Here is a 25,936-nt window from a genome sequence, read left to right as displayed (position 1 = left end):
ACACGCTGGAATGCATTTTGTCACTAGTTGCGCGCACACACACAAGCACTAATTATTGGCTATCTTACCATCAGCGTGGAGGATGACAGATGTGCGTCTTTTGGAAATAGGATCCGCCACAGCCAAGACGTTTTCCATCCTGAAAAACTTTATTTTGATCTGGTGCAAATGTAGAAAGTGATCCTGGAAGGACGACAGTATATTTAAAATTTATAAAAAAGTCAACTTGCCAGTGTAAAATAAGGTACAGACGCTCCCCTACTTACGAACATTCGAGTTACGAACAACGGTACATACGAACATGTCTGCGCGCATGCGCGCATGTCAAAAAATGTTCGGAAAGAGATGCTGTAAGTTAGATTTTGTATTGCGCACCTTTTTCCGAGTACTGTAGTGCTTCTTTCCGCCGCTAATACCGACGCTTGGCGCTGTGAGAGCTCACCCAGCATTGGAGGCTCAGCAACGTGTCGAGGAGGAGGAAGAAGAAGAAACGCCTGTCGCTCATAGATAAAGCCATCGCACTCTTCGAGCAGCAAGACCCAAATATTGAACGTTGCACAAAGGTTGCAAATCAATTGAATGATGCCATACAGTGCTACCGCATCATTTATGATGAAAAAAGAAGAAAGCTGTGCAATCGTCGTTAGATCGCTTCTTTCGGCCAGTTTCTAGTAAATCCTTCAAGGAAGATACTCATCAACCCTCATCTTCTTCTCCGCGACCCTCAACTTCTTCCTACATTGAAGTTACGGAGGAGGAAGTAACTTTTGAAGCCCATTCCAGCGACGACGAAGAACCTCTCATGATATAAAATCCTCCTCTTCCTCCTCCTCCATCAAATCCTTAAGCATCGAGTACATCTTCCAAAAGTAAGTTAAACTTCATTTTATTTATCTTATTACGTACATGTACATACTGTGTGTGTCTCTCGCTCTCTCTCTCTAACATACGTAGTACAGTACTGTACGTATTCTCTTTAAACATAAATTATAATACAAAATATAGCACTGAAGCAACTTACGAACAAATTCACCTTACGAACGATCGCTCGGAACGTAACTCGTTCGTAAGTTGGGGAGCGTCTGTATATGCGATAACAGAATGGCCGATTCGTAAAAAAAAAAAAATTTTAAATTCTACTCTTCAGTACATCAACATGCAAAACAGTCCATTTATACTGTGAAGAAGAGATAAACTATTCAATAAAGATGCATCAATCAGCAATCAATTCCACATTATCACTCAAGTAATCACTTATCCAGCAAAAGCGACATCTACTGCATTGAAAAATCCCGCCATTCTTTTGTTTCCTTAATATTTGAATTAAGGACAGGTCGAGGATAAAAGCAGACATGACAACTGCAGTTGTGCAGCACAAGCCACTAAAAAAAAAAAGACGAAGTCTCAAGAATATTTGCTCAAACTTGGAGTGCCCGATAATCTTACCGGTAATGACTGTGTGTTTGCTTTGCCTAAACACTAGGGGCAGTGACCTACACGCATGAAAACACACATATAAACATAAGTCCACAATCTCACACACGTGCATTGCAGGGAGGCTCATGAAAATGAAGAAATGACAGGCCCAAAGGATTTGGTTTGAGCCATTCAAAGAAGACCATCAAAAAATATATATATATATTTATGAAGAAGAATGTCACAATGAGAAGGGCTAGGGAATTTCTTTGCAGCGATAACAGTTAATTGTGCACATAAAAAGGTATCATAGACATGAATCAACCTCAATTCAGATTCAAGGTCGGGTCAAAAAACAGAATAAATTAAACAAATGAATCAAGCTAATAATAAAGTACTTATCAACCTAACCTTAGATGGATATTGAAAGAAAAAAGGTTTAAATAAATTTGGACCAACAAATCAAAAAGTTTCCCGTTATGAAGACCCCCCAACTCTCCGCCGCAACTATAAATATTATCATTTGTGGATAAAAATTGTTCGGGTTGACTTGGAGCCAATCACAAGAAGGAGTCATGCCATATCACCCATTACAAAACTTCCTTCAACGCTTCATTTACGTCCGTGTGTCTGGGTCATTTCAGTGCATGGTAACAATCGGTGATGGCCTCTCCCGGAAGTAGTTTTCCAGGTGTGCTGTCCCAATTCATTTATTTATTCATTCATTTTCAGCGTTAAAAATAAAAAGTGCCGTCACGAGTTTTACGCAAATAATGTATATATATATATATACACAGTATATATATATACATATATATATATATATACACAGTATATATATATACATATATATATATATATATATATATATATATATATATATACTGTATATATATATATATATATATATATATATATATACACAGTATATATATATACATATATATATATATATACATATATATATATATATACACAGTATATATATATACATATATATATATATATATATATATATATATATATATATATATATATATATACTGTATATATATATATATATATATATACATATATATATATACACAGTATATATATATATACATATATATATATATATATATACATATATATATATATATATATACATATATATATATATATATATACATATATATATATATATATATACACACAGTATATATATATACATATATATATATATATATATATATATATACACAGTATATATATATACATATATATATATATATATATATATATATATATATATACAGTATATATATATATATATATATATATATATGTATGTATGTATGTATATTTGCCTCTTCCACTCACACTTCCAATTCCATCACTAAAACTTAATTTAATGTGGTGCTCGTGTGACGCTCTCCCAAATTTTCCTTGGCGAAAACCATCACAGCTAGCGTACGATTTTCCAATTTAAAAAACAATTTGAAAACGATTTTCCAACTCAAATAATGATTTGTTACACCCTGGCATATGCATCACCTCGGATCCATCCGGCTTCGACACTGCATCAACAGTGCCACAGTGGTACTACAACTGCAGCCCAACCCAATGACTGACTGGAAAGCATCCTGTCACAACAGCGCGAGTATGAATGAGAACATTAGTCACAAGGTCAGGGTTCACGTCAGGGATGTGGTCGCAGGAGACAAGTCAAACATCCGCCTCACTAGCGACTGATGTTTGCGATTATTAGCTGCCAGGCCCAGCAGGTGAACAAACACTCTGGTATGTCTACTGTGGAACAGGCAACAACTTCCGAGGAGATGATGCTGACGTAATGCTGCTCCCTTGTTCACATACAAATATGTCTCCATGGCTCCAGTCGTAGGGTTGGGCAATTCATTTTGGCTTCCCACGATCATAAAATCATTATAATAAAAGAAAACGGCGTGGTGTGTATTTGCGACTTCCTACGTTGTGAAAGCACCCTGAGTGCACAATGCTGCTTGTGTAGCAGGCGTGTGACAGATGTTATTCTGCCCTCCCGGAGCACGCTTTAAGTTATTAAAGGACACCCCGCTTGGAGTTTACCGTAAAACTAAACACACAACAAAAATAATTCCTCACATGGGCGCAGATGGCACTGGGGACAGGGGGCGGGGGGGTGGGGGGGGGCCACGATCCATCCCCTCCACTTTCGAAGGGTTTGCTTGACACATGTAAGCCTGCGAGTACACGTTTTGTTGTCTTCATCATACTTTTCCCGGCTGTGGTCGATATTCTCCCAGGCTATAGGAGGCAGTGAAGAGCGCCTACCTCATATGAGCAACACTCCACCCCATTAGAAGTAGAATACAATTATTTGTTTTCAATAAACTTCAGCAGTTTGGGATGAATGGTCTAAATACATACATTCATAACAAAATAAATAAAAACAAAGAATCGGAAATGAGAAAACACTGCTGTTTTACGAAAGCATTTGCTTGCCCGTTATGTTTTTTCATGCGGCCGCCTGACGGGATCCAGACCTTCACACCGCTTAATTACGCACAAGCCATCATCCCGAGCCGCCACTTGGAGCGTGGCCGAGGGCAGAACTTGGAACGGTACGAGCTCCAGATCCAAGGGAGGCAGCCGCTCTCAAGGTGCAACGCGGATGCCACGTGGAGGGTCGAGGTTGGTGAAATTAAGTGAGGACATGGACACACATTGTTTGCAAATTTGCATTTTTATTTACTTGCAATTGACTAATAATAGTCAACACAACTTTGGCCAGTAGTTGTTAGAAGTTTAAATTCAGATTTTCAATTGAACACACCATCACAGTGCGAAGGAGCCTTTTACTCGTTTGCTCAATGTGAAAGATAGAAGGAATAATATTCAGTCGGTGTTTGTAACTAATCAAATTTATAAAATACTAATCAGTAAACTTGTACATGTACACTGTAAGATTTGTATGAAAATGTATTTATTTATCTGAAAATTCAGGCTTATAACTGAGCCACTGCATTTAACAAACAGGTTGCAGTCTGTTTCATGTTTGAACAGCACTGAAATAAAATATTAAGGCTTAATGTTCCATGAATAAAACATTCTTCTATGCTTAATGTGTGAATCCCAACCCTAAGTAAGACGTTTTGTTGAGTATTCCCATAAAAAAATTGTTGTTTAAAAATCGATTCGGCCGCATATCGAATTGATTCGAGAATTGCGCTCTGTAATATCGCAATATATTGCCGAATCGATTTTTTTAAACACCCCTAATAAATATATATATATATATATATATATATATATATATATCTTCCCACTTCCTTTTTTTTTCTTCAAATTTTTTAAATATATATACATATATATATATATACACACACATATATATATATATATTTTTTTTTGTATGTGGGTGAGTATGTGTATGTGCGTGCGTGTATTCATCAGTTCACCTAAAGCCCATTAAAAAAAATCCCATACTAATAATATAATATAATAATAAATTGCCAAATGCAGAAACATCAATGTAAGTTATCACGATATTCCCACTTCCTTAAATGCTGTATTAGTTGTTAGCTTTTCCCTCAGCTGTTCAGCCCCCCCCCCCCCCCCCCCCATCCTCCACTCATCCAAACCTTTGCCCACAATGCACCTGGAACAAGGCCAGTGTTGCTGTTAATTTGGCCCCATTATTAAGTTAAATACAGCACAGGCCACGGTGCTGGAGCTAATGAGCAGCGCAAAGCTGGCTGTGCTACTCCCAGCCTCCCTGCCCCAGCTATTACCGAAATTAGAGAGTGGAAAATGACTCCAGGGTTGTGGAGGCATTAATTGAAGACATGAATGAAGCTGTCTCTGATCAGAGTGAACCCAAAATTCAGACTGGGAAGATTTCAGCCCCCTCTACCAAATAAAGAGGTCCAATTTAGGAACACAACGTCCTTTTGGTTTAGCAACATCCACATGTCAAGGACGGAATGTCGCATTCGGGAGCTGAACCACGGTAAACAAAATGTCTTGATGTACGATGACGAATTGTCTAACCACATCTATTGTACTTAAGTTTGTGTTTATACAAACTGGTGTGTTTGGAGAGACTTCTTTTGGTCTTGTTTATTCATTAAGAGGCTTAGTGGGCGGTCGCATTTCTGTGCTGCCGGTTTTGTATAAAGAACCTGAAAGCGACACTTCAGTAAAAGTACCTTTACAAGTGTCTTCACAGAAAATAACTGGTAGAAATTTAAGCCAGCTTTTGCTTTACTTCATTACAAAAAAAAATCTGATATTTAATATACTTAAATATTGGATGTAAAAAGTACAAATATTTAAAGAAAAGTAAGTGGTTAAAATGTGAATATATTCATTTAACTTTCATCCCAACCACACCCGCTTTGTGTCCTGCGGTTCAAGCATCACGTCATGGAACAATTTCTTCAGGCCTAATTAATGAGTAAGTTAGACGGTAAGGGGAAATATTAATAATAATAATAATAATAATAATGCATTTGATTTATATAGCGCTTTTTGGACACTCAAAGACGCTTACAGTACACATTTTATTTGGGAAATCAGGCATAGTTCAAGCCAAAGTTGCCAGAAATATGAATAACTCTCGTAGTTGCTGATAAAACACAGAAAAAGACTGGTAAGCTGAAAATGCATGATCTGTTCTTCGCTGGGGATAAAGAATATATGAGGGACAAACAAGACACCTGGAAAAACTTAATACAATCGAATAGTGGAAAAAGACACACTTGTAAGGCCTAAAACTGTTCAAAGCTGTTCTCTGCTCTGCATACTGTCTGTCTTTAGTTACGGCAGGGACTGTCTGTCATCTTGCAATTCAGTCAAGACCGTGAGAGTCTAGAAGGTTTAGGAGTTCCTATGTTTAGATGACTTTGAGGGTTTTTCTGCTCTAGCCCTCTCTAAATTGTCCAAACATGACCACACTGGCATTCATTTGCACTATATCCCAATGCAGCTTATCCTGACCACACAGTGACAATGTTTTTTCTGGGCGATACTTAGGAGATAGCTGGCCAAAAAGTCTTTGAAACAAAATCAGCAGCTTACGGGGGCTCAACAAGAGACTCCGTTTTGATATGAAAAGAGATGGAAAGTTCAGCTTTTGGCTAAAGAAGGGCTCTGAGAAGATATTGGCCTCAGGTCGGACGAATTTGCCCAGCAGATGATGAAAATGATGATATGTTTCCTGGAATGGAAAAGGACACCATTGTGTTTATTTTTTTTTCACGCAGCTATGAATATTCCACTCTGTTGTGCAACACTGCTGGGTGTAAACTGAATGCAGATAAAAGGGTTAAATAGCAATTGACTGGCTATGGTAGCATCAATGTCTGCATAAGGAAATTTTCATTTAAATTCAGACATTGTATTGGTAAATATCACTTTACGGAAGTGTTGCAATCTGTTTTAAGTCAGAGGTTGTATTTAAGTGAGCTTTGTTCCATTGCTCCACTGAGACCCATCTCCCTTGGTTGCGCAAGTTTAATTAAGCGTGTGGCTGGCGACAGTGTACAGCAAATTCCTGTCACAGTATTGTCCTCTTGCGGGCCTGCTTCTGCAGGAGAGCACTTAGCCATGTTTATAGCTACACAGGTTCAAAGAAAGGCCAGCAGCACAATAGAACTGGACAAGTTGGCTGAAGCGCCGCTGTGACGAAAACAGCAAGGACTCAAAACAAAAATATAAAAGGAACAACTTTGTAAGGAAACTCTGTCATTGAATTGAACTTTGACAAAAACATTTCCGACACAACAGGGTTCTTACCCAAATGGTCTTGTTATTTGTTTTACTATCACTAATTTGAAATGCTACATTAGTCAAAAACATACTGTGCCGAGTCCAAAATATTTTTGAGGGTTCGAGTTGCGAAAGCGAGTTTGTTGGCATCAACCATTGGCTCAGAGAACGGTTAGTGCAGGGGTCTGCCACATGTGGCTCTTGAGTCCTTCTCCTATGGCTCGCAAAAAAAAAAAAAGTATGAATTATTGTGAATTATTTTTTAAATGACCTATTTATTTTTTAGATACAATATTTTTTAATGTAATTAATGATTAAATAAAAAATTATTATATATTCAAAAAATGTCAGTATCCAAATTTTTAAGTTGTAAGAAAAAGAAAACAAAAAAGGTAAATGAAAAAGTTTTTTAAATTACCAGAAAAATTCAATATCGTGACCATAAAAAAAGGACGCGGAAAAGTAGTAAATTATCATAAATGTCTATGAAATTGCCAGAAATGTCAGAGAATTGATTAAAAAAAAAAGGCTGAAAAGAAAATGTTAAGCGTACCGCTAACTATAAACTGTCTAAAAACAAGAGAAATCCTATAAAATCTCAATAAAATTGCCAAAAATGTCAGAAAATTTATAGCCAAAAAGGCAGCAATTTTTGGGGGGGGAAATAGACATAAAATTGCCATTACATTACATGAAATTGCCCAAAAATTTTAAAATTTGACAAAGGCAGAAAAGTATATAAAATTATGAAAAATTAAGTATGAAATATCCCCCCCCCAAAAAAAAAAAAATCAAAAAACTGCAAAGGGTAAAAGAAAATGAAGGTCATAGTATTTTTCTGTTATGGTGCAGCTCTAATTAGCTCTCAGTACATGAGACTAATACCAACACATTGTTCCCTTCATCGCAATGTTCAAATGTTTTGAGGCTCCAGACAGAATTCTTGTTATTTCTATGGCCTAAAATGGCTCTTTTGACAGTAAAGGTTGCTGACCGCTGGGTAAGGGTCATAAGAAGAGAGCATTTGTAACACTGCTTGATATATCAATATGTATGACACTGCTGGACGTTTCAAACAGGTCTCGTTTCATGTTGGCTTCCCGTCATTAGAAGAGAAATCTTGCGCATATTTGGCGTCAGTGTTGGTGAAGTGCAGACACGGAGGCCACATGAAAGGGATAAAACTGGAGTTTGGGCATTGAGTAAATGTTTAGCTAACACTGCTTCATCACCTGCTCAGCATTTCACTAAATAGTGGGCCCACGCTGACCATCAAATAAAGTCAGGGCTAGCAGTCTTCCCCTGGTGGCCTTCTCACCCCCAACCAGCCCCCCTGTGACCTGTCCTTCAGACCCCCCCTCTCCTACCAATGCTTTAATCCAGCTAACCTTGTCAAAACCACCAGACCTCATTCAGAACAAGCAGATGACTCTGTGCACGCCAAGCGACCTCTATAAATAGAAATTTCATTGAGGGGCAGTGGGCTGAATGGGAGGTATTGTAAACAGCAGGGCAGCCTAAAGCCTCTCCGGGGCTAACCTGGGAAAGTGATGGAAAGTGACGTGCTGCAGCCATGAGGCATTCAGTACAATAACAAACTGACACCACTGGGCCACTGTCCTTCACTTCACATCTAAAGGTTTTTAGTTGACCTTGAAAGTGCATAATAACCACACTGCATTCCTTAGTTGAAGCAACAAATCATTGTGACTGACGGTCACAGGAGAAGCTCCAAAGTCGAACACTATCTGTTCTGTGACGTCGCTCGACGGCGGCTGTCGAACCGAGTTTTTTTCCTTTGACTTTTCAGGCATGTTTTTCCAAGAACTTTTGCTTGAACGCAAATCCTCGTTTTGGCGCTTTCACTGTATTTCCAAGGAAATCATTTCTGAAACCGACTACTTTGTAAAAGGCAAAGAAACGCTAAAGGAAAGAAAGTAGTTGCACTGGTTTCTTTGAAGAAACCATTTTTGGCATCATTAAGTAGATCAACACGGTTGCCTTTTGGTCTGAAGTGCAGTCTGTTTTCATTGGTTGGTACAAACTAAATGGTTTGCAAGGCTACTGTGTTTTGAACTTAATTCCCTTCAATCACTTTAGACTTGTGACACTTAGATTTGTGATTGGTTTTTGTTCTGTCTCATAGGTGGTTTGTCAAGGTAAGCACAGCCGAAGAGTTTTTGGCCAGGAGGCATATTTGTAGGTTACATTGTGCTTCTGTGCACTTCTGGACCATTTGGTTCTGCAGCAAGACTTCAGTCAAGCATATCTGTACTAAACCAAGGGTGCTAAACTGTAGCCTGCGGGCCATTTGTGACCCGCCGTCCATTTTTAAGCGGCCCACGGCATATCCTAAAAATGCCATTTTTGCTACTAATAAGTTTTACTAGATGCAAGTTAACTATTTACAGCAACAGCATTTCTCTTCATAACTCTATGGTGAATAAAGATAATGGTCTACAAGCAAAAGTGACTTTTTGGAATTGTGAACATATCACATTAATGATTCCTATGTAACTGCTTAAAAAAAAAAAAAAGGACCGCTTATGAAGGTTGCTCCTGTTTTGGTTCTGAATATAGAGCTGGTATTCGGCTGCTATTTAGTGCAGGAGTTGATATTTTGAAAGGGTCTCTGAGTACCCCAAAATCTTGTAGATATTTTAAAACTATTTACCATACAGAAAACTGTTTAGGTAGCAGTTTTTTAAAATAAAACTAATACATTTAAAATAAAATGCAATTGCTTTATGGACTGATTTAGGTGTGCTTGATAAATTCAAGTCCAAAAATGTAAAAAGCGTTCCTTGCATCCATCGAGTTTTCTGTACGTGGCCCTCGGAGGAAAAAAGTTTGGACACCCCTGTAGTAAGCCATGGGGAGCGGGAGGGAGAGAGTGAGGACAAGAGCGGGGGAGAAGCTGAGCCACGTTTAAGCCACTCATTTGATTCACAATTCACACGCAGATCCCAGCCAGGGGGCAGGGATTTTGAGGAGGAGAGATCAGTAGCCAGGCTTAACTTAAAATGTCAAACGCTTTGCTTTGACTTCATGGGGGGAAAAAAAAAGACAGTTCAGAGACCCGCAGCAAACCACAAGCTACCAAACATTTGCCCACATTCTTGTATAATTTTTTTTTTTTTAAAGTCAAGGCACAGACTGGCTCTTTCACAGAGCTTCAACCCTGACGGCCAGCGATACCCAACTTTCAAACTGCCGCTAATTAGAGAATTAGTGCTCATTTATTCTGCGTATGCTGAAGAAGGTGTCAAACTCAAAGAATCATTCAATACTATCCTTACTAAATATTAATCTAAAGAGAAACCCTGGCTTCACAGAAAGAAATAATGCAGAGAACACACATACTGATTAAAAAAAGAAACACACACACCAGTTGTGTTTACTGCTCTTGGAGTGTGTGGTGTACTCGAAATAGCCAACATTCCACACCACAACATACCGCCGACGGCTGATGTAGTACCAAGACTGACCTGTGAGAGGCAGCATGTTGCCACAGGTCAACCAGACTGCCAGAAAACTCAAAGAAGAAGAAAGAGAATGTGTAGGGGGAAAAAAATAGAAGAAGCTAGGTTAATTGTTAGATCATCTGGTAAATTACATTGCCGTTTCTCTTCTCTTTGTCATTTTTATTGTGTCGACTTAGGACACATGTTGTACAAACACCAAACAGGGGTGTGCCAAAAAATCGATTCTCTTAAGAATCGCGATTCTCATTTAGTACGATTCAGAATCGATTTTAAATGTCCCAAAATCGATTATATTTCAATTATTTTATACTGTCTTCTCTTTGTTTGTGTGTGCCCTTATTGGGAGCGCTGTTCATGTTGTACCCGATTTGGCCACTGAGAGGCAGTGTGGTTCCACGCGGTCTGATACACTGTTAAGTTGCAGCCACATTAGAGAGTAGAAGGAAAAAGTCACAATCAAGTTATTCCAATAAAAGCTGTTTTTTTTTGCAGCGTGGAGCCGTTCTTTTGAGTGATAAAAGTGCCTGCGAGGAGAGCACTAAATAGCATTAGCGAGTCAGACTGGAGTAGATCATTACAATTCCTTGAACATCTATAAATTGAAGCAAAAATCATTGTCAATCAAATCATTTTGAACCAAAAATCGTTCTTAATCGAAAATCGATTCGGAATCGAATCGCACACCCAAAAATCTGAATCGAATTGAATCGTGAGACATTCAAAGATTCCCACCCCTACCAAACATGATCAGTTTCTCTACTATTTGTGTCTGTGCGAGCTTTAGGTCGCTTCCTAATTGGTCATCATTCTTCATGCTATCGGGCGAATAAAGACATGCTTACAGGTAAATTATCTCGGCTTGCCATGGCACAGTTGGGAACGGGAAACCATTTTCTTGCTTGCGCTTTTGCCAGTGCTTCAGCTTTCTAGTGAATTGAGAAAGACAAAAGGTACACGGTACAGTCCTTCATATCTGTAAGTTAAAAACAAAGTCATCCTCCACATGAATTGACAATCCGCAGCAATCAAGACTACGGAGTGTTATGCAATTCTTTAGTTATCGTACTGCTTGGTTTGTACATGGACCTTTACTCAAGTCCCATTTTTCCAGGGGCAGTATGAGAAACAGCATTCCACCTCTCTATTCTCCTGTACAAATTCATCATTCATTAAAGGGAAAAAGGGCACTTTCCTAGCAATCAATCAGAGAGGCGCTACCATAGTGCAGGGGTTTGAGGTGCTGACTGACACCCTTTATTAGCCTATGACCTAATGCAGGCAAGGAGTGAGGCTCGGTGCGGGACTGATCCCCTCTTTTCAGCTCCATACCCAAATCCCCCCTATGTATGTATTTGTTGAACCTCCTGTACTGAAACCACTGTGAGTTCGGGAAAAGATTGGGTGTTGGGCAACGTGCAATTTTCCATGCGAGGCGGGCAATGAACGCAGCCAATGCAGCCTTCGTTAAAAAAGAAAAAAAAGGAAAGAAAGAAACCAGAACCAAATCAAAAACAGTAGTCATGTATGACATTTTAAAATTACAGAAGTGCATTGCATTCACTTGGGGGGGGTGGGGGGGGTAAATCAGTTTTTGGAGGGATTTGCTCTTTTGAGTATTTTTTTTGTTTTATTGAAATAAATGTTTCCTGTTTTAAAATATATGTCTTTTTTATGTTTTTCTGAATATTGTTTCTCTGATTTTTTTCTGAGTAATTCGTTCCACTTTTTTCTGAATATTTGTTTCTGTTTTTCTAAAAAAAAAAATACCCATTTTTTTTATTACAAAAACAAACATAAAAAAACAGGGGAAAGAAATCAGAAAAAACAGGAAAAAATATTCAGAAAAACTGAAAAATTAAAAAGAAAAATACACACACAAAAACGCATTACGCTTCCATACAAAACGACTGCTGCAACTGTCCTCAGCATACCATTCACAAGTGAATTTCAAGGAACGGAACGTGCTGCAAGAGCTGGACAGGTTACCTGGTTGTGTGCTTCGCTGGGACAGGAAATGTTGTGTTTGCATTGTGTCTCATCTGAGAGGTGTTTCCAGGAACTCCTCAAGTGGCTTCCTCTCTGCCTAAAGCCTGCGACTGACACCACAGACTACATACGTGCATCATAAATGCAAAACTTAAATTTCATTGTGCAGTTTCAATTCCTATGTGTACAGAGCCTTTGGCCATGAAGGTTGCAAACAACCTTCAAGATTTAGTTTGGATGGCTAAAAAAAACGTCTAAAATATTTTCAGTTCCTTAAACAAAACATGACTGCTTGCTACTTGCGTCTGTGTGCAAAGGCACTGCTGAAGGTTCACACGCTTTTGATAAACAGCACCCTCTGCTGCTCAGTCTGTGAATCCTCCGCCTGTCATCAATCTATGTATGAAGTAGAGAAGACCCAACTCTACAACATGCATTGGATGAGACAAACATAGAAAGTTACAACCACAGGACCAAGCTTTGGAATTCACAGACAATCATTTCACTCACACAACCGGGGGGGGAGGGGGGGGGGTACCTTAACAGTTCATACTATAAAAAATTACTTGTTTTTGGGGGAGCTAGAGTGAGGAATGAGCAAACAAATAAAGAAAAATTACAAAAAAATAATAATAATTATACCATGGAAAACTCAATACTGGAATCCATTTCCATCAGCACTGGGATGAAAACAATGCAATGGCAAATGTATTCTATAATAATGGATATCAACTGCACTCATTATTGTCACGTCTGGTCCATCAGCCACTATGACGTTTGTTTGAATTTGTCGAGACACATGATTAGACATAATTCCATACAATCAGTAGTGGCAGTCGTGCATCGGGACGAAAGACATTTCATCTCACTTGCTCGGTTTCTATTCAGCTCTCCAACAATAACACCTCCCCAATGAAAGGAAATTCCACCGCCTTCTCTGCCCTGGGCTGAAACACACTTAATCCTGCTCTGGTAATGAGGTCACCTCGCAAGCTACATTTCAGCCCTTAGGATTTGGTTTGATGGGACCTCGATGGCTGGGTGAAAGTTCCGATGATTGAATCCCTGAAATGTATTTTTTTGTAAGTTTATGTATTGAGAACCGCGTCGCTGCTCAAAACCCAACTTCTAAGATCAGCCCACGTCGCCTCAAGTGGAAGTGACAGTGTGTCTGCAAGACACATTAGCACTGGGAGGAAATTGGAGGTAAACAGATACAAAAATGCAATCGCTGCTGGAAGCGGCCAGGCACAGGGGGCAGGAAATAAACTTGTATTTAAGCTGATTACCCGAGCAGAGGCCGGGCCTCTTCGGCAGCCCAGCTTCGCCACTACCAATGTTGTTAATTAGAGATTGTTCGGGGTGGGGGTGGGGGGGGAAAGGCAGCCTTGTCAGACTCGCTGTAGTGTTCGTGATGGCTGGCTGGAGGGGGACATGCAGAGCTCTTAATTGGGGCTGTATGCTGTATCGGTGGCTGGCCAGAGCGCTGGTGATGATTGCTGTGAGCAGGTGGCCGCGGTGGCAGCTCCACGCAGGCCGTCCCGGGCCAGCCTGTCTGTTCTTGTCAGGGTCTGGAACACTGAGCAGACAGCTCCTGAGCCCTGCGCTCATTACGCCAAGTTGCCCACCCTGTTGCCGAGCAACGCCCCCCGCACCCCCCTCCATAACACTTCCTGCCTGGCCCAACAATGTAACCCGGAGTCATGACAGGCCGCTTCAACTTTGTCTAGTAATGGGCAAAAGGTGAACACGCCACTTTTGTCAGTATCCTCTTTCGACGCAGCAAGTTGTGCACATTTATCATCTTACGATAGTCAAGGGCATTTAGTAAATAACCATCATAGCTTCATTTTTATCACAGATAATTTAAAAAAAAAAGAACTATATATACCCATAGAAGCAACTTCAATTCTTCTCATTTAAAATTCCTGGTACCTGATCATAAAACGGTTGATGTCGTGAGTACCAATATCCTGAAATAAGTCCTGGGATCTGCCCGATACTATCCCTAATATTTATATTGCAGATTGCAAGAACCGAATCATTTACGTCCCTTAACTCTTTGACTGCCAAGCGTTTTCAGAAAAGGGATGCTGTGGGTGCCAGCTGATTTAAGCATTTTGACTGATCTTTCAAGGGCCACAGAAAATGTTGTGTTTGGACTATGGAAACACACATACTACCAAGGCCTCCACCCGTTTCCCAAAAAAAAAAAAAAAAAACATAGTTAACGACTTTTAACGTCTTTGGCAGCCCTCCTTAGGATTTTACTAAACGTTATTAAACGTTTTTGGCAGTCAAAGAGTTAAATAGATTTTCACAGTTTAACTAAAATTTAAAACACATTTTTGCATTACTAAAAAGATACAAGAGGATTTCTCATAACACAATTCTGATGGTACAAAATGAAGACAACATGTATCTCAAATCCTCTTTTCCCATTGAAATGAATAGAAATGCCAGAAATCTGTTCCAGCCTCCAAAAATATTTAATACCAAAAAAAAGTGCAACATGCTTTTTTAATAAAGAAAATAGCACTATGTCATATTCACTTCACAAAACATAATAATAACACAATTAAATGAAAGTAATTAATTAAAACATTTGTGCATTACGATTAACTTATTAAGACTGCGGGTATCTGTGACTTGGCCACTGGAGGGCAGTATAAAACAGACAGAAACAGGCAAACAAAAAAGACTACTGTAACTGACTTAGTAAATTGTGAAAATAGTCATTTTCCGCATAGAGTACAGAAAACACGCCTCTGGGAATTGTTATACTGTCTTTACGTGCTAATGTACCATTTGTGTTTAAAAAAGAAAACATTAGTTTAGTGCTGTCAAACCATTCATTTATTTAACTAATCGCACAATACTGTAGCAAAAAAGTAAATAAAACGGAGTTATTTTTTTTAACACTTTCAATAATTGAATCTCCAGAATTTGTTTTAAAAATGCTTTAATTTTGACAGCCCTACTTTAGTTGAACCATCGTGATCATCTATGCTCTTCATTACAACCCATTTATGGCATTTTGCATCATGCTGGTATCATGAAAAACCTGTAAATTAGGTTACTTGTATTTCAAGGCAACATCATAACAGCGTAGAAAAATACAATATTGTTGTATTTCTGACAAGCACATACAAGTGGGTACAAAACAACGGTTTGACAGCAAAACAATTTAGCAAACCCTTCAAAACGTGTAAATAAAAACATAGATTCAAAATTAATCAAGTAGCATAAACCAAGAGCCTAATCGCCTTTTGATTGTCCTTTCTATCAATCCCATGTGGGTTAGTGATACAAAGAACCGTAAAAAAAAAAATTGTTTTTTTTAGGTTTCCTTTTCCAGCGGAATTTTGATGAGCTTCACGAAGTCTAACCGAACCCGCCATGTTAAGGCTGACTTGGGAAAGCGGCATGTGCGACGTGGTCAGAAAACAGTGGAGCAACATCAGTTTTTGCGCAGCTTGTTCAACCACTGAGCATCTATGATGTTTTTTTTAATAGAGCAAAAGTTTAGACTTAAACTATGCTATGAGATGACATAATTCATACAGCCACATAAAAAAATGACAAGTTGGAAAACAATCAAAAGCAACAATATTATCTGATATGCACTCACTAATCTGGCAGTAAGAAACGGTATTTATATGTCGAGAGATTATGGTTTGAAGAATAAGCACCAACTTTTTATTACGGCGTGTCTAGAATCTGTAATCAAATTAATTTAATCCAATCAGCAATAAACTGATGACACATCGTCCCCGAAGTGATGCCAGCATCCCGAGTGCAAAAAGTCAACATGAAATACATCATAGCCGCAACCCAGAGGCTCACAAACATAAAATAATAATCCAAACCATTCTGCGGTGTTGACCTGGTCGCTGAAGCTGGACTATAAGAGGAAAACCTCATTTATCAACGCCAAGAGGCAGTGGAAAAGTTGAAAATGGGTTATCACAGGCAGCTCGTACGTCTGGAATGTCTCACTTTGTACACTCAGGATATCGGACAAGATGGGTCGCGGGCGGGCTTGGGGAGTAACGGAATACAAGTACCGGCGTTACAAAATCAGATTACAAAAAAAATGTTACAGTTACAGGGGGAAAAAAACATCTAATCAGATTACAGGTACATTTATTAAAAATGGGGATTACTTCGAGGGATTACAATTTCTACGAGTAGAGAGAGTGCGAAAGAGGGCGAGAGAGAGAGAGAGAGAGAGAGAGTGCACGCCCCCGCGAGAGTGGGACCGTTGCTACATGTCGGGGAGGTGGGAACGAACAAACTGACTAGTCATGTCCTCTACATGCGGGCAGTTTGAAAAAGCTTGACGGATGGGAGGAGGAAATAGCGACCGGGTGTATTCACTGGAACTTACTCGGAGCGGAAGTTTGAGCTAAGAGTACAGCGGCATGCTATGCGCTGCTTCTTGCTAGCTAGCCCGCTAGCCTACGAGCATAATTTGAGTTACACCTTCCAAACAAATCTTCCTCAATTCACTATTTAAACATCATGCACAACATATACAGTACACGGCTAAACTTGTGACTGGGATAAACGTTCATTTTGCAGTTGATGTCACACATCACGATACGATACGATATGATACGATATACTTTGATTTTCCCCGTGGGGAACTTTTTCCTGGACTCCGTCCAGCTGCAGTTTACAGTAAAGAGAAAACAACAGAATAGAAAGAGATAAAATTAAAATTAAATAAATAAGAAGTGCAGCAATAAGTAGAAGACTTCCCAGAAGTCTTCACAGAAGTATACATGTGTAGAGAAGTACATTGCACACACCCATATGCACACACACACACACTCCTGTATATATATATACACACACACATGAGCATGTACCTATCAAACTGTGAGGTGTGGTTGCTTTCAGGGACAGTTCGAAAACAGCAAATGGCCTTCAATCAATCAATAGCTGACATGCTTTTTAATTACACAAGGATTTTTACTATTTCCCTATCACCCGCAAATAGCAGGGGGCACATTGTATAGAATATATATTGTGGTGATATTTATTTTTATTTTGTCTGCATGCGCATACTCAATATTGGAGTAATCCAAAAGTAATCCAGTTACATTACTTTCATATTATGGTACTTGGATTACGTTACTAACTACATTTTTTAGCAGGTAACTTGTAACTGTAACGGATTACATTTTAAAAGTAATCCTCCCAACCCTGGTCGCGGAGAACAGGACCGCTCTGGCGGTGGGGCGATCAAAGCGAGTGGCGCTAACACAACAGCGTTCACACGCAGCTGTGTCTTCTCTGGGTTGGCTAGCGCGAGACCTCGCAGTGGAAGTGCCTGTAAATAAATGGTTTTGTCACCGCGTTCACACATTCCTCCAAGCGATGAATCCTCTCAGCCTTGCGCCGCCCTTAGCATGGGATGCCATCCTCACAGTTGTCTGTTGAAATCAACCTTTTGCACTTGTGGACTTTGCAGATGTACCACAACATTTTTTTGCCATGTGAGGCACGGACGGGACCAGGCTGAGATGATCTCCATGTTCACAGACGGTGTTTTCGGTGTTTAATTGACTTTACTGGCAATGGGCATTAGCAGGGACACGCTATTAATGGCGCAAGTTAACAATTAAATATGATTGAATTTAAAAATATATATACACAGTGTGTCTATCCATTAATTGCCTTGCCACAGATCAAGGTTTGTTGTTTCCATGCTTTCAATCTTTATCAGCTTTCCACTATTAACAATTATTGACTTCAATTCAAGGCAAGTGAATAGACATTTGCCAATATCTTTAAACGCAGGCTCTTTTGTTAGCATAGGAGTGAAAATCAGGAGGAAACTTCATAGAATGTGAGGAATGCTCGATTGCCTTTGTAGCCAGTATTTGCTGTAGATGAAATGATAACATTGTTTCTTCCTGCACCACCAAGTGACACTCTTTATTGAAAATTAAGCAGAATGGAACGCATTCTTGTTCACATTCGGAATAGATGCATTACGTTTATTCACCTAACAACCAATTTTGATGAACCTGCTAATGTTGTTACATTCAGCTGAGTTTGATTCACGTAGGGCTAAACGTACTGTCCATTCGCCGGTTCACAGAATTATCATGCGGCAAAATTGATATTCAGCATTTTGACAAATAGCCTCATCAGCGTTCTTTAAAAATCTGACGGCCAATAATAGATCAATTTAAAACCGTGTTAACTTCAGGGAAGTAATGATTACATTTTTTTGTTAACTTAATAAGAGATGCTGCTGATGCTGGGATTTCGCTCAACCTTCTGTTTTTGTTTGAAATTAAAACTAAGATATTATTTAACATTTCAGATATATTGAAAAACTTTATTTACTGTAGAAAACAATAGTTAGGTATTTATTTATTGATTAAGTTTTCATTTAAATTTTTAAGATGACCCTGAGAGCTCCCTGAACTTTTTGTTAGAATTTTAAAACAAAGACATTTTCTAAGATTTTAAAATAGTAAGAAAAAAAAACACTTTGCAAATGAGAAAAGTCTTCAACAATATTATGCTTAAAAAGATTTTGACAAAGTAAGAGTTGGATTTAGTTTTTTATCGCTAATATTTTCCCTTTTAGTGAAAGTGAATATTCAAATATCAGTTATCGACCCCCTTGGCTACTAATTGACAATTGCGAACATTCGGGCATTTCTGATAGTTGCCCAATGCATCACAATGCAAAACGTCGCTGTCCTGTGAAAAACATTTTTTACATTTTTATGTTTTTGGGACATCCCAAAAATGTTTTAAAAAAGTGAAAACAGTGTTTTTCCATGTAAAGGAATCATTTTATTGCTGTCCTGAGAAAAACATTTATGTCCATTTTTTTTAACGTTTTTGGGATGTCCCAAAAATGTAAAAATGTAAAAAAATAAAATAATAATAAAAAAAAATGTCAAAGATGACAAAAATGGACATAAGTGTTTTTCACAGGACAGCGACGAAATGCTTCCTATATACGGTCAAATCAAATAGCATGGTGTATTGCTTTTGCCTGTGGCTAGCATACAAAGCAGGCAGAGATTGTTGTAGTAGTCAAAACGACATTTCATAACATTTTGAAATCAAAATCAACCTCGCAAATCAAATGACAAGGATCCAAAGTCCAACGCTTCTCAATGAGCGGACAGCGTCATTTCACCGAAGAGCACCGCCATTTTGACTTGTGACGTATAATCGTAATCGTCAATAATCGGTATAAATTCCGGACCTGAGAAAAAATATACGTCTGTCTCTAATCTATACATGCATGTCGGAACAGGATTTACTGTTCCAACTGTATGCCGGAGAACCAACCTCCACTGTACAACTTGATCCAAAAATATCTTGTGTGTGATAATTCCCTCTTTCAGTCTGAGGTAAAAGCAGGCAAAGGGAATTATTTATCTTACCCCATTCCAAAGCATCTTTCATCACCTTATGTGGGGAGGCAACTGGGCGTTTCTAACTGGCCAATAGACAAAATGATAGATAGAATCATTATAGAAAGCCAACAGCAGAAAAATAATTTTCTCCTTTCTGGTTTGACATTACAAGCATGTTTAACTTGAGGTATCAAAGGAGGCGAAGGACCCCGCCAAAGAACCAGCCTGGGGAGGGCTACAATATGAGAGAGAGGACAGGAAAGGAAAGTCATTAATCACGCTAGTCTTGTTCTGGTGGAGGTATTCTTGCTCGCTGGCTCCATGGAGAAAGGCCAGTGGAAGAAGAAGGCTCTGTACGGGTGGTCAATTAGTTTACAAATTTCAGTTGCGATCGAGGACTTGATCTCAGCTCTGCTTCCAAACTGCCGCCCACTCTGCCTGAGCAAACCACATCGCGCCGGGGGCCAAATCCTCATGCCGTGACCCGTGGCATTCCCCGCCCGGCCTGCAGCGTGAAGCCGGCTCATTCCATTTCAGCCCCGGCCTCAATCGTTTTACTGCGGTTACATTGGATCGCCTTACATCCTGGATCTGCCAACACGTTGGGCCCAAGTTCAGTTTTCCAGGCATCTGTCTTTTTTTCTTTTTCTTTTTTCAAAAAGACACACACTAACTTTCCCACTTCCATGAGTTCAAAACATTTTGCAAATATTTTCCATTTTTGCACAGGACAATATACCTCTGCTTGAGCTTCCTCTGAACATGGGACACAACTATATTTTGATTGTGAGCTACACCCGCACACAGTGCTGACGAACAAAAAAAAATAAGAATACTGAAACGCACCCCAGTGCCGTAGTTCATCTATGATTAACACTACTATCAATCATCCCCTGATCTAGTGACAACGTGTCCACTGGGATCCTCAAGTGAAAGCTCATACGTCTTAAAACTACTTCTTACTCAATGGGTGATAACAGAACACACAAAAATAGAGCACAGATCTCTTCAGAAACCGTGTGATGTTAATTGGATCAGATAGATAATATTCATGCATTATTCACTGAGAAATAAATGCCCCTTTGCTCACTCTGCTCAACGCGGCCATTAATGGTTTCCCATTGGCAAGCCCAAAAGTGATACCAGGCACTAAATATTTCTAATAGCTAGTAGTTTGCTGAGCTGATGTTACATTGCATATGGGTGATGTAAACCCCTGCTGGCCGCTCTTGGTCGAGCAGATTTGTGATCGCCGTGTCATTGTAGTGTTACAAATGTGAAGATTAGGGTTTTGATTCCGATTTTTGGCTCTGTGATTCGATTCAGAATCGATTTTTTTGTGCAAAGAATTGTCATGATCTGCTCCAGTCTGGTTTGCAAGACAGAATGACAAATTGAGACATTAAAATGTCTTCTTTTTTTATTTACATTTATAAAAAGTGCATTTTGTCGTTTAAAAAGGTCAAATTTTCTCGCTTTTACAGTGCACTCTGCCCTCCCTGAGCAGACTCACTACAGTTTAGCAGACAGCCTCAAAAGAGTCCAATGCTGGTATCTGTTTCACCCTGTTCTGTTCTCACTGACCATACAGAGCGGACGATTAAAGCAGTGACTTTGCTTGTTTCCCGAACGTAGCTAGCTCAAGGCTAACGCACAATGGAAAGTGCCATTGACTCGCTAACGCTAATTAGCGCGCTACTCGCGGCACTCACTTTTTTCACTCAACACAACGGCTATTCGTACAAACGCTTCAGGAAGGTATACAGACAAGCAATGCTCTCATTCAGACAATGACAGTAAGTTTACTTCAATATTTCAAAGATTATAATATCTTTGACTGCCAAAAACGTTAAATAACGTTTAGTAAAATCCTAGGGAGGAGTCCCAAAGACGTTAAAAGACGTTTGTTTCAAAATAGAGGTGAAACTAACCATTTTCTATTGTTGATTACTGAAAAACGGAATAAGGTAGAAACAAACTTTTTTTTCTGATAAAAGATGAGAGTCCAATCTTTCATTTGGTAGTATGTGTGTTTCCATAGTCCATACACATAATTTTCTGTGGACCTTGAAAGATCAGTCAAAATGCTTAAATCGGCTGGCACCCACGGCATCCCTTTTCTGAAAACGTCTGGCAGTCAAAGAGTTATGACAAGATAACACTTATTAGTCCCATATTGTGGAAATCCATGATGAATTTTGGTGTTTTGGTTTTTAAGTGGCATGAAACAAAATGAATATGCACAACAAATATGATAAAATTGATGGTTGGTGCAAAAGTTGTATATATTGCTGGTGTTGGTACCTCCAAAATGATCACTTTTCTAGGATTGACCACTATGGATTTTTGAAAAAATATGAAATTGTGACTTACAAGGTGTCGGCCCGACGCCAGCGATGTGGTTTTTAAAATCTGTAAAATGTTGTTTGTTTTTTTTTCAAACAAAACAATTTGATATACTGTATAGACGTCGGCCTCATAATTCTGAGGTTTAGGGTTCGTTTCCATCTGTCCAGGCTCCATTTTTTTAATAACAATCTGCGCCTAAGCACGTCGAGTTATTCTCCATCTATATCTGTATCATGTCTCTCATACGTGATGATGAGAGTGAACACAATCTCGATAGCACTGCTCAGAAGTGCGTGCGTGCAGATATGCACGACTATACTGTATGTGTGTGGGAGTTCGGAAACGGATATGTAAAGGCTGAGGTAGTTCCTTGGAAACAAAGGCCCCCCCCGCTCCCGAATCACATGAGTCTTTCCTTTCACAGGCGCCCGAGGCTCCCGTCCACCTCGCTGGAACGCTTGAGAGAGAACATCCTGGACCTGCCACCCCCTCGTTTCCCTTCACCTGACCTAAAGCACATCGCGGCAATCAATAACGCGCTCGTTTGTGAAACAGCAGCAAATCCTACCGCAATGCTGTCATAATGGGAGCTTTGGTTTAGAAACTGAAATGGAGTCAAGTTGTAAAAATATATATTTTTTAAAAAAATAAAATAACATGACCTTTCTAACCTTTCAATACCTTATTACAGCATGGTCTCTCAAGATATCATCTTTCTTTCTTCCCTCACTTTTCATCCCTCCACTTTTGCAATGCTCTTACGCTTGGTTTTACTGGCCCGACTGCGCTGTTCAAAGGTCAACCCCCCTTCTCTTTTATGTGCCCCCGCCTCCTTTCCTCCTCTCCTTTTGGGAGGCCCCCTTAACCAACACGCCCAGCGCGGCCGGCATTCCACAGACTGTGGGAGCACCTTCAAACGCTCCGCAAGCGTAGCGGACGGCCGCTCGCGGCCACATGTGGGGCCGACCGAGCCGCGGCCTCAGCTGCCATTAAGCCACGCCGGCGGCTTTGATTGGGGAAGGAACGATGGGAGTGGCGGCGCAGTATGTGTGATGACAAGGAGAAAGCAACTGCGTCCGGGGTGATAACTGCGTCGCATTAGCCACTTCCAAGCCGCCACAGCGACACGCGGGTGCCACAGCGGGGGCCTCTCGTGTGGGTGCCGGAGAGGCCGGCAGCTGCGGTGGCCATGCCGGCTTCTCAGAGCACTTCTTCCCCTGACCTCCGCAAATCCTCTCGGGTCGCTACTACACTGACACACAGCTCCGGTTTCAGTCTCCCGAGCAAGGCCGAGCGCGATCGTGCGCGGGCCTGTGCATAAATGCATGAGTAACTCGTCATCTCTAAATAAATGGTCGGTACATTCATAAACGTCACGTGTGTGATGTTCTCACGGGCTTCAAGCTTAGGCAATAATTGAAATCGTATAAATGACAGGATTTATTTTCACAACAAATGCAATACAGTGGAACCTGTAAAGCAATGTACAGAATTATGTTCCAGAATTCACCATGATTGTTGAAAATCTGCAAAACCATATATTTATTGTATTATTTATAAGTATTTAAAAATCTTTACACATAACAATACAAAGCAAGCATGTAATATCGAGGTGTTATTTATCTCCTCTTGGGGTTGCCATCCTCACATTCTACAATGTTGTATCTGTGACGTTGAATGTGTGTGACTTTAAAAGACAGGGGCTGCGCTTTGCACCCTACTCCCTATATAGGGCCCTACTGAGGGGTCACGCCATTTTGTAGTGGCGTCCGAATGTCCACGGAGCGAAAATGTAGGGCACTCAAAATTACCCACAATGCACTCTGAAAAGTAGTGAACATCGATGTTCACTCAACCGGGTTGATATATCACAGTTTTTTTGTGTGTGTGTTTTTTACTTAATTACAATCGGTCCAACTAGTCACCAAAATATCTACTAGGCTTCCATCCTCCATTCTAGTTGTTGGCATGTCGATGAATAAAACCTAAAGAATAAACCTGCTGTTTTATATAATTCTTAAAAACATTTACCATCAAAAATACGAGCCCCTTTAGTATAGTTCCTTTTAAACAGGCATTAAACAAAACATTGAACAGGAAACACATAGTCTGAGTCATAGTATAGCAGTTTTATTTTATTTTATTCAGTTACCTGAGTTTACATATTATACTCGCTGTCATTCTTTACGTCATCTGAAACTACGCTATGCAAAATGAGACAACTATACATGAGCAAATACGGTCAAGCTGTATCTCCTCAAAAAAAGATGCGAGCAAAACCCGTGTGGTGCGACCAACTGAAAAAGTGCAAAAGTTAGTGTAGAGCCCTGAATATTTTTTGCTTGCACTATTTTGCACTAGAGAGTGCTGACTTTTAATTTTGATTTGAGATTTGCACAGTAAATGTTGTTATCCAAAGTAAATTTATTCTTTCATTGTTTTTTTTTTAACCCATATAGCTTCTATAAAGGACTATGTAAACCCGCAAAGCAAATTATTTATAAAAAAACAACAAAAACAAACTTAATTCTATACCGTGATATATACCGTTACCGTGAAGGGATGCAGTTTATACCGTGATATGAATTGTTACTGCAGTCGAGTCTGTCAAGTGTATAAATAAAAAGACAAAAGACAAGTCTTAAATGATGAAGCAGAATCACATGACAGATGTAGCTTACAGATCTTAATTTAACTTTTGGAAGATATTGGCAAAATTCTAACGTTTGACTTTTGAAACTGTCACCCTACGCCCCCAAAAAATAATACTTGTACTTCTATGCAATATTGTGAGTAACTTGGATGCTACTGGGTAAACGTAGACAAAAATTGACAGACGATATCACGAGACTCTTCTTAAGCCTGTGTGCCAAATGATTGGAAGGCTTGCCGCAGCTTCTACTTGCAGCACTTCTGTGATTATTAATGCTCACATCTGGATAGATTTAGCCAAGGAATCCTATAAAGAACCTAATAGGCTTCGCTCCTCTAACATTTTTTGGCGACTGATTAAGAGGCGTTTCAGATCTTGTTCACATCAATGAGCACCATCTGTGATGTATTTATTACCTTTTCACTTGTTCTCCTTCAATGTAATGGAGAATGAAGACTGATGAAGATTCGCATGCAGGCCTGTGAAGGAGGGGAAGAGTCGGAGGACGGTTATATTCCTCAAAAATGTAATACAATTAACATATTGACATTGCATTCACACCCTAGCTTCTGAGGCCTAGCTGGCATGAACCTTGTGCATTATGAGTAAGCTTAAAATCATGAACTACTGCACATTTGTTACAAATTAGCTTTCCTAATGTCGTAATGTCGTAACACTTGATACTTCGGTTTGACATGCATTGAACCTCAAGTCCAGCTGCACAAGAACTACAATTATGGGTAAACGTGCACTACTGTGTTACTCTTTACTACTGTTGAGCTTTTCGCTCACATGTTAATTGTGTTTCAATTGCAACAAATGTCGGCTCAAGATTTCTTAAACAGTGAAAAGGGTAAGAAAAGTTGAAAGACTCAACTGTAACGAGACCCTTCTCGAAA

At 39.5% G+C, this 25,936-nt stretch overlaps 1 long non-coding RNA gene across 1 annotated transcript; it reads right to left on the bottom strand.

Moving 5' to 3' along the window:
• Nucleotides 1–70: 70 nt before the first annotated feature.
• LOC144053390 (uncharacterized) lies at nucleotides 71–25,936 on the bottom strand. The gene is made up of 3 exons (XR_013294410.1): nucleotides 25,915–25,936; nucleotides 25,454–25,516; nucleotides 71–183 (listed from the first exon to the last, which is right to left on the bottom strand). It is a non-coding gene; the product is annotated as an uncharacterized LOC144053390 (long non-coding RNA).

This window comes from Vanacampus margaritifer, chromosome 6 (assembly GCF_051991255.1).
Source record: "Vanacampus margaritifer isolate UIUO_Vmar chromosome 6, RoL_Vmar_1.0, whole genome shotgun sequence".
NCBI lineage: Eukaryota > Metazoa > Chordata > Actinopteri > Syngnathiformes > Syngnathidae > Vanacampus > Vanacampus margaritifer.
This window is presented reverse-complemented; position numbering and strand designations above follow the sequence as displayed.